At 53.1% G+C, this 9,522-nt stretch overlaps 1 protein-coding gene across 2 annotated transcripts in view; it reads left to right on the top strand.

The window, feature by feature from the left end:
- The first annotated feature begins 555 nt into the window (after positions 1-555).
- The window catches only part of LOC103823699 (contactin-4), a 261,680-nt gene continuing 252,713 nt past the window's right edge, over positions 556-9,522 (top strand). Inside the window, exon 1 of one of the 2 annotated variants that reach the window (XM_050979442.1) lies at positions 556-637. The gene's annotated coding sequence lies outside the window, so the exon portion shown is untranslated. The remainder of the gene's footprint in view (positions 638-9,522) is intronic. The other variant, XM_050979443.1, reaches the window with a different exon arrangement.

The raw sequence follows: 9,522 nt of genomic DNA, 5'->3' as shown, positions 1-9,522 counted from the left end.
ACACACGCGGTTCTTGGACGAGGAGGAACGGGAAGGGGATGAAAGGAGACGGTGGATGCAAAGGGCTGCGCGACAGGCTGGCGGTGAGGAGAGGCTCGCTTTAAAGATCGAGATAATTACGGCAAATCTGGGATTAAAACCGGAGGGCAACCCGCCGAGGGGGGAATAAAATATAAAATAAAATAGATTAAAAAAAAAAAAAAAAAAAGCCGCGAGCGGCAATTTGGGCTTCTGTGGTCTCCCCTAGTGGGATCGGGGCTGGTCGGGGATGGGGAAAAGCGGGGAACGCGACGGGAACGGGCTCGGAGCCGCCCGGGGTGCGGGAGGAGCCGCGGGAACAGAAAGAGCCGCACCTGGGCGGCAGCAAAGGGTGGGGGATGCTGCCCGCGGGGCCAGGCACGGAGCGCTGCCGCACGGGCGGGCACCGGGCGGGCACCGGCGGGGCAGGAAGGGTTAAAGCGGTCGCCGCCGCTCCGCCGCCCGCCCCCCGCGCACGGCGGGGCCGGGGGTGGGGTCTGCGCGGAGCCCGCCCGGCTCCGCCGCTGCCGCTCAATGCTGCGGCCGCGGGGCTGCGGAACCGCGCGGGAGCGCCCGCACCGCGGAGCCGCGCCGGGCATGAACCCCCCTCCCCGCCCAGGTAAGCGCGGCTCGGCTCGGCACGGCTCGGAGGGAGGCAGATTTAAAACGGGATTTAAGGGAAAAAATAAATAGGGAGTAAATAAGGAATTTTCAAGCAAGGCTGCGGTGCGGGGGAAGAGAGCGCGGGCGCGCTGCGGAGCCGGCGGAGGGGAGGCGCGGCCAGAGGGGCGCGGGGCCCGCAGGGGACCCCCGGTGCCCCCGGAGCGCGGAGCTGCCGCGGGGCGCGGAGCCGTGAGCGGGGTCCTGCAGAGCCCCCGGGCCAGGGGGCCGCGGTCCCCGGACAGGAGCAGGAGCGATCCCGAGTGAGAGCAGGAGCGATCCCGAGTGAGAGCGGGGATGATCCCTGAGTGAGAGCAGGAGCATCCCTGAGTGAGAGCAGGAGCATCCCTGAGTGAGAGCGGGCGCATCTCCGAGTGAGAGCGGGGATGATCCCTGGGTGAGAGCGGGCTCATACCCGGACAGGAGCGGGCGCATCCCTCAGTGAGAGCGGGGATGATCCCCGAGTGACAGCAGGAGCATCCCTGGGTGAGTGCGGGGATGATCCCCGAGTAGGAGCAGGAGCACCCCTGAGTGAAAGCGGAGATGATCCCTGAGTGAGAGCGGGCGCATCCCGGGATGCGAACGCGGGGACGCTCCCGGCCAGGCTGCTCCGGGCGCACGCAGAACTTTTTGCCGGCTCCAGCCGCGTTCCCGGCTGGAGTTGAAGCTCCTTTCGCTTTCCCCATGCTGCTGCTGCTCCCGTGTCGTGAGCAACATACCGCAGCGTGTTGTTTTATTTATCCCAGACAGGAGCGGCTTGCTCTCGAAACTACAAATTAAAGGATGCTGCTTGCATAACAAGTGGCAATAGTTTGTATCTTCCATACTAATTACCCGTCACCTTAATTTAGACTAAGCCAAAGAAGGTTTTTTTTCCCCCGAGGAGGGTTTGTTCGATAGAGCAGTCTGGTGTCTCGCAGCCACGTATTGCTCTCCCCTGGCTGGACTAATGCGGGCAGAGGATTAAGAGCCAGCACGTTGATGAGGCACCCTGAGGTGCGGGGAAGCAGGGCACGTTTGGCTGGAGGCAGAAATCAGTTTTAGTGGCTGCGCTCGCCCATCCTCCGTTTTCCATGGCTCGGTTCAGGACCCGCATCCCAGCGGATAAATCACCCAGGTGGGAGCAGGAACTGGTGGCAGCTCCTCTTGTGATGGTCGCGGTAGTCCAGAGGGTGGGTGGCTGGCTGTGCCCCCGTGCTGGCAGGGTGCCCAGGGGATGCCGTGACCCATCCCCGCGGCTGTGGGAGCCCCTTCCCTGCTCCCTGTGGCTCCCGCAGCAGCTCCAGCCCAGGTGTGCAGGTGATGCTGCAGCCGGGCTCCACAGCCAGCGCCGAGCCTGGGGAGCAGCCTGGTGGGGACCTGCACTTAAGGGGGTCCCCCAGAACCTTTTTCCTTCTGCTTTCCTGGCCGGGAAACTGAATTTCTTCTTCTTTTGTGGACCTGAGGGAGCTGCATTTTTACCCCGCGTTTGTAAATCCCTGAAAACTGCTTAAATGGCTCTTGAATAATCCTTCAAAGTCACCTCCCCTCTTTAATCTAATACCAAAAGGACTTACTCTACATGGCTAATCCCTCTTTTCCGTGCTGTACAGCCTCATTTAGAGGTGTGCACGCTGCTAATTTCCCCTCGGCAGCCTGCTGGAGACAATGGCTTCCACGGGTGAACAGCAACCTCTCCCTCCCGTGCTGAACTCTGGGCACCCCTGAACCCCTCTGACAACATTTTGGGGCATTTCAGGAAATGTCCCTTTGCACCCCAAACTCTGGCTGTGTTTCTCAACACCTCCTGGGAGGCTCTGAGGGTCTCCTGCCCCAAACACCCACAGCTGTTGGGTGATGGGAGTGCAGGGAAGCAGGGTGTGCCTGCAGGTAGTTGGAGTTGAACGATCCTGGCAAAACTCTGCAGCTGGAAGGATTTTCCCATCCTTCTGCAGTGGAGCTGAGCTCTCTCCCAGCCCGTCTGGTGCTCCCGGAATTTTAAGCTGGTTCTGCTCTCCACAATGACAAAACGTGTGTTGGGAATGTGAATGACAGCAGAGGAGCAGCTCACCTGTGCAGGCAGCCTCCCTGGAAATGGGCTGAGGTGCTGCAGGCTCCAAAGCCCGGCTCCCCAGGGGTTAACAGGGGTGCCTGGGGCTGCCAGCCCCTCACCTGGGCTCTCCAGGGGTGCTGAGGAGGGCAGGTGTGTGCTGGGAGGGCTGAGGGGTGAGGTGTCCTCTGCCCTGGGCCACAAGGACACCTGTGCTCGTGAGGTGGGTGTCCCTGAGACCTCAGCCATCCTCCTCCAGGGGGTCCTGCCTTGATTTTCCAGTGTTAATCCCTCCCGTGCTTGATTCCTGGGTGCTGATTCCAGCCCTTGGCTGAGGAGCTTTAATTCCGGAGGGAAGGACAGCAGCAGTGACAGCTGCTGGGAGCCCACCTTGGTTCCCAAACCTGGACATGCATGAAAGTCTTGTTGCTATGCAGGTCTTTGTTTACTGGAATTAACATTTCCTTGGTTTCAAACTCGCTCCTGTGTTACCCCATCAGGGACAGCTGGAAATCAGGGGTGAGCTGGCATAAAATTTCTGCAAAACTTGGGAGTAATTTTGTAAATATTCTGGTGCCACGTGGTTTATTTACCTTGGCTTCAGGAGTTGGCTTTGTGTGACAGTTCTGTGGAGTTAACTTGATTTAAAAAAAGAATATTTGAAACTCAGGGGCTAAAGATGAGGCAGAGTGAAGGAAGGACAATACCCAGGAAGGATAATACCCACGAGACAGATAGATCATTGCCTTTTTATTTGCTCTTGTGGTCTTGTTTAATTCTGTTTAGTGAGCATTCTGGAGGGGCTGGTTCCCATCTGGGCAGGGTGGACAAAGCCCTGGCGCCGAGGGATGCAGATGGAGCAGAAGCTGCTGCTGCTTAAAAACCCTCTGCTGCCTTTGAAAGTTCATAAATCACCCCAGCTCTATTTTTAGCCCTGTTGGAATAGAGCCAGTCTGGGGTTTCTTCCCACACCTGCCCTGTGTGGCCTGGGATGACCTGGTGCAGTCTCTGCAGGAGCAGCTCTCTCTGCTTTGATGTGGGGCTGCCCGTGCTCAGCCCCGCTGCCACTCGGGGCATTCAGCTCTCTCTCCCTCTCTTTGAAGAGGCTTTGCTGCAACAGTTGGGAATTTTCCTTCCCACTGGGAGCCTGTGCTGCTTGCTGGGTGAGTGATGTGCAGCCCCCATCACAAACACAGCCAAGTGCCGTCGGTCACCCCAATCCCACAAATGTCAGCTGGGCTGAGCCCTGCTCGCACCCTCCCGGTGTCTGCACTGTGGTTATCCCGTGCAGACATGGCTATCATGGCAGCAGTGATTCATTCTTTTTATTATTAGCAAAGCAAATCCATAATGATGACACCCTGCTGATTTACTGTTTCACGCCAGTGCACAGCTCTTCTCTGCCTCCTCCTCCTCCCAGCAGCCACCAAATCTGGGGGTACTCGGAGGAAATGTGTCAAATCTGTGTCAAATCTGTGTCAAATCTGTGTCAAATCTGCTTCTCATCCTCACACACATGAGCTGCACACTCCTCATGAGCCAAGGGAGCAGCGTTTGGTGCACTGAACAGGGTTCTGGGGGTGTTGGGAAATAACTCCCTTTGCTATTCCCTGGGTGCAGGCATTTTAGCTCAGTCTGCAGGGTAAAAATCTATCCCAACCCGACACTGAGAAAAGGAATGAGTTGTTGGGGTGTTTTTAATTGCTGGGTTAAATCAGTGAAGGTCAAGGCTCAGAACCATCAGGGTCAGAGCATTTTTAAACAATCTGGTGGCTGGCAGGTGCAGAGTTCAGCTTTAGGAAGGTGCAGCTTCAGGGGGAAGTTTTGCCTCTGCGACATAAACTGGGATTTTTGCTTAGGGTCATAGTCACAGCACAGATGTATCAGCATGTGGCCTCCAGTGAGGTAAGTGATGCACTTACTGCACTTCAGAAGAACTCAAAAAAGTCATCTGCAGTCGTATTTTCAAAATGGCAGGGATTTATTCTAAAAATTGTGTTAAAGGTTTCAAAAAGGAGGTTCTGCCACGCTTGTTTTTTCTATTAGCTCCTCCTCAAGCTCCCAGTTGTTCAGCTGCTGATGCTGCACTCCTTGAGGACTTGCTGGAGATGTCTCAGATCTGGCCAGACATCCTCATTCATGTTGTGATCTAGCCAGTACCAGTTCTGCTGGGATAGGTTATAACAAAGATAAAAGCAAAGCACCGGGCTGGTTCCTCCCCACCTCTTCTCCTCTTTGGGTTTGGATTCAGTGAGACTCAGCCCTCCCGGGTGGACTTTCCCCAATTCCTGTTGAGAGCAAAGACCCACCAGTTAATCCTGGTTTTCTCCAGATTTCCAGGAGACCTGAGCTGAGTAGCTCCTGCCTCCAGACTGATTTGCTCTGCCAGGAGTTCTGACAGAGCTGTATCTTTGCTGGCCTCGGGCGAAATCTGTGTTTATCATTTATTGATATAAATGTTTAGCCGAGGAGGAGATGTGGTGTTTAAGGCCAATTTACATAAAGCTTAGCAGGGCATTGCTTTGATTAGAGCCAAGAAGGGAACAAAGGACAGCCCGGGTGGCTGTGGTGGGCAAACCTCTCTTGTGAGGGTGATTTAATGTCAGTGGTGCTGCTCAGCAATGACCTACCTGGGAGATTTGACCCCCGGGAGTGCATTGTTCATTAACCCCTTTATTCAGATCACAGGGCGTTATTCGGGAACTCTTCCACACAACAAAACTCATTTGCATCTCTCTGCTCCCAGTGATGGGAGTGTGGAGACCCAAAAAGCCATCGGGGAGAGCCCCTGAACAGCTGGGGCTGCTCAGGGCACAGCTTTCCCTTTTAACAGCTCCTGTTAATGATCCCCATCGTTCCTTTTTGCTCATTTTTACACCTTTCTATAGCTGGAGTAGAGAGATCTTTGTCCAGTTTGGGTGATCTCTGCAGAGCACGGGGGGGTTCTTCCCCTCACACAAACAGCACTGAGGAGATTTCATCAAATAAGATGTTTTACCTTGCTCAGTGATCAAAACTCTCTCCTCTTGTCATGAATGAATGGATGAATCTTGTGGGGCTTTTTCTCCCAGTCTTTAAAAAATAAATAAATAAATCCCCCTCTGAACAGCACTCAACCCCCAGCTTTTTAAAAGAGTTACTTAGCATAAGAGCAGAACATTTGCCTGAGAGGGTTTCAGTCCAAGAACGACTTTTCATATTTAATTGATCTGTATTGTTCAATTAGGGAGATGTATCGTGCCCTCTGTTGTGCATGTATAGCTGGAAGCAGAAATGAATGAAATATGAAGCAGAGCACAGGAGTGATTCCAGGCAGAGTTTCAGTGCTGTTGGTGATGCACAGAGCAGGATTCCCACCCAGGCCTGGATCTGTGTGAGTAAACAGGGATTGTGTAAATTCATCAGTTACCTCTGCCTTACAAACGAGCCTGAATTGTAACATCTGTTCTTATTCTGCTCAGAACTCGGTAACCTCTTTGTTCTAAATCCAATTTATAAACATCCCCAGCTCCTGAATCAGCTGTCAGGATTATCCCAGAGTGCTGTGCTTGTCTGGGAACAGCTGGGTTGCTCTTCTGAGCCCCTCCAGCCTCCCAAGCTCAGGTGTGAGCTGAGCATCCCGGCAGTGCCAGGCGCGCACAGGAGTGACACGGGTCCCACAGGGTGGCAGCACTCGGCCCTCCGAGCTGAAACCCTGGAGCATCCCGGGGCACTGGGAGCTGCTCCGTGCCCTGGGGAAAGGCAGGACAGAGGGAACATCCTGCTCCATGGGCTGGGGTATGGCAGGACAGAGAGAACACCCTGCTCCATCCCCTGGGGAAAGGCAGGACAGAGAGAACACCCTGCTCCATGCCCTGGGGAAAGGCAGGACAGAGGGAACACCCTGCTCCATCCCCTGGGGAAAGGCAGGACAGAGAGAACACCCTGCTCCATGGGCTGGGGAAAGGCAGGACAGAGAGAACACCCTGCTCCATGCGCTGGGGAAAGGCAGGACAGAGGGAACACCCTGCTCCATGGGCTGGGGAAAGGCAGGACAGAGAGAACACCCTGCTCCATGGGCTGGGGAAAGGCAGGACAGAGGGAACACCCTGCTCCATGGGCTGGGGAAAGGCAGGACAGAGAGAACACCCTGCTCCATGGGCTGGGGAAAGGCAGGACAGAGAGAACACCCTGCTCCATGATCTGGGATAAGGCAGTGCCCAGGGAATGCCCTGCTCCATGGGCTGGGATAAGGTGGTTTTACTGCCCCTTTCAACCCAAACACTGCCATGATTCTGTGATGATCTCTGCTGCCACAACAACATTTTCATTTTGTTTCCAGCCCTTCCCACGGAACGTGAACTGATCAGATCCCACATTTATCCCCCTTGGGAAAAGCAGGTGTGGAGCAGCACCAGGAGTGAGGCTGGGAGAGCACCAGGAATGTGCTGGGAGAGCCAGAGAATTCCTGGGGTGAATTCAGTGTTTAATGGGTCTCTTCTAATTGCAGATTTAGGAAAGAAACTCTGGTCAAACACATCTGAGAAGGGAGAGTGCAGAGCATGGCCTGACTCAATATTTTCTCTAGTCAAGTGGAAAAAAGGAAGCCTCATATGAAAAAGCTGGAAAGGTCAAACTAATTTGTACTTGTGTGATAATGGGTAATACCTCTATTGTTTATGGAGCCTGCAGAACCCTTCCTGTGCTAAGCACTGTCATCTATCTGATGGTGATTTGGAGAAATTAAAAATGAAGCAGCAATTGTTCCACCCTCTGCGTGCCTTAATCTGCTCTGGGTAAGGATTCCTTTGAACAGTTCTGTGCTCTTTGGAAATGAGTTGAGGTGGAATTTGCTCACTTCTCTTGACTGCTGTGGCTGAAGGAAGGAGATGGTTTGAAACAAAAAAAAAAAAGATTAATACTGAGGTTGAGAAGAGCCAGACTGAAACCCAGCCCGTGTCTTGCTGCTTAAGCATTCTGCCCGTGTTCCCCTGGTTCTTTATTTTGCTGCAGTCTTTTCTGTTTATTTACCAGGGTAAGTGGGAATTCCATATGCATGTCCAGCTCCTGCTCTCAGAACTGGCATTGGTGAGCTCCTAGTGCCCCACAGCGCTGCCTCACTGATCCAGGTGGATTTGCAGCTCCTTTCAGCAGCCACTGGAAGCTGTGTGAGTTTTCCTGGGATTCTGGTTCCTTTCCAGGGATCATTTCCATGGCAGAATTTCCCAGGGAACCGTGGGGAGCTGCGTGGGGAGTCCCTCCTGCCTCGTGTTCAACACCAAGTGTGAGCTCCAGAGGAATTCATTTGCCAGGCTTATTGCTGAGACATTTAATATCTGGAATGATTTAGGAGATCAAACTCTGGAGTTCTGGGCTGGCTGTAGTTGCATCTGTCATTGTTGCAGAACCTTGACAGTGAACAAAAGGTGCTGCAGGGAACCATAACTCACCCAGCAAATTAATGGGTTCCCAGCCTTGCTTGCTCAGCTGAACGGAGCCTGGCAGCTGTGTGGTCTCACTGGCCAAGGGTTTTCCACAAAAAAATTGTCTGGGTTTGGAGTGGGCATTCCCAGAGGGATGGAGAGAGCACGGCCCTCCTGCCAGCAGGCTGGGACTGCTGCTTTCCTCTGCTGCAAGTGGGGATGAAACCCCTGCAGCTCCCCATGGGCTCTGCTGGGAGCACCATGCCATGGTTCCAAGGGAAGTTCATTTAGTGGGGGTCCACAAAAAAAGGGGTTGATTGAGAAAGTTTCATCAGATTTGATGATGTCACACAGTGAGGGACATTCACTGGTCACCAGCCACCACTGGTCATTTTTGCCACTGGGAAGGAAGGTGCACTGTGAGGAGATGCTTGATCACCTTCCAATTAGCAGGAAGTGCTGGGACATCCCTGGAGGGATTTAAAACCTGTGTGGGTGTGGCACTTGGGGACATGGCTGAGTGGTGGCCTTGGCAGTGCTGGGCAATGGTTGGACTTTGTGGTTTTAGAGGGTTTTTCCAGCTGGAAATTCCAGGTCAGGAATTTGGACTTTGTGGTTTTAGAGGGTTTTTCCAGCTGGAAATTCCAGGTCAGGAATTTGGACTTTGTGGTTTTAGAGGGTTTTTCCAGCTGGAAATTCCAGGTCAGGAATTTGGACTTTGTGGTTTTAGAGGGTTTTTCCAACTGGAAATTCCATGTCAGGAATTTGGACTTTGTGGTTTTAGAGGGTTTTTCCAGCTGGAATTCCAGGTCAGGAATTTGGACTTTGTGGTTTTAGAGGGTTTTTCCAGCTGGAAATTCCATGTCAGGAATTTGGACTTTGTGGTTTTAGAGGGTTTTTCCAGCTGGAATTCCAGGTCAGGAATTTGGACTTTGTGGTTTTAGAGGGTTTTTCCAGCTGGAATTCCAGGTCAGGAATTTGGACTTTGTGGTTTTAGGGGGTTTTTCCAACTGGAAATTCCAGGTCAGGAATTTGGACTTTGTGGTTTTAGAGGGTTTTTCCAGCTGGAATCCGTCAGGAATTTGGACTTTGTGGTTTTAGAGGGTTTTTCCAACTGGAAATTCCATGTCAGGAATTTGGACTTTGTGGTTTTAGAGGGTTTTTCCAGCTGGAATTCCAGGTCAGGAATTTGGACTTTGTGGCAGATCCAGGCCAGGGAATTCAGGAAGTTCAGAGGTTTCTGGTGTAAATCTCTTATTTCTGTGGCCCAGCCAGTGCTCCCAGTCATCCCCAGTTCATCCCCAGACTGCTCCCACAGCCAGCCTGCCATCAGCACCCCCTCTATCTCAGAGCCATTTCATTCTCAGGATCATTATTGTATTTTTGAACCATTACTAAAAGATGGAACCACTG

This window comes from Serinus canaria, chromosome 12 (genome assembly GCF_022539315.1).
Source record: "Serinus canaria isolate serCan28SL12 chromosome 12, serCan2020, whole genome shotgun sequence".
Taxonomy (NCBI): Eukaryota; Metazoa; Chordata; class Aves; order Passeriformes; family Fringillidae; genus Serinus; species Serinus canaria.
Note: the sequence above shows the minus strand (reverse complement) of the source record. Positions and strands in the feature narration are given on the sequence as shown.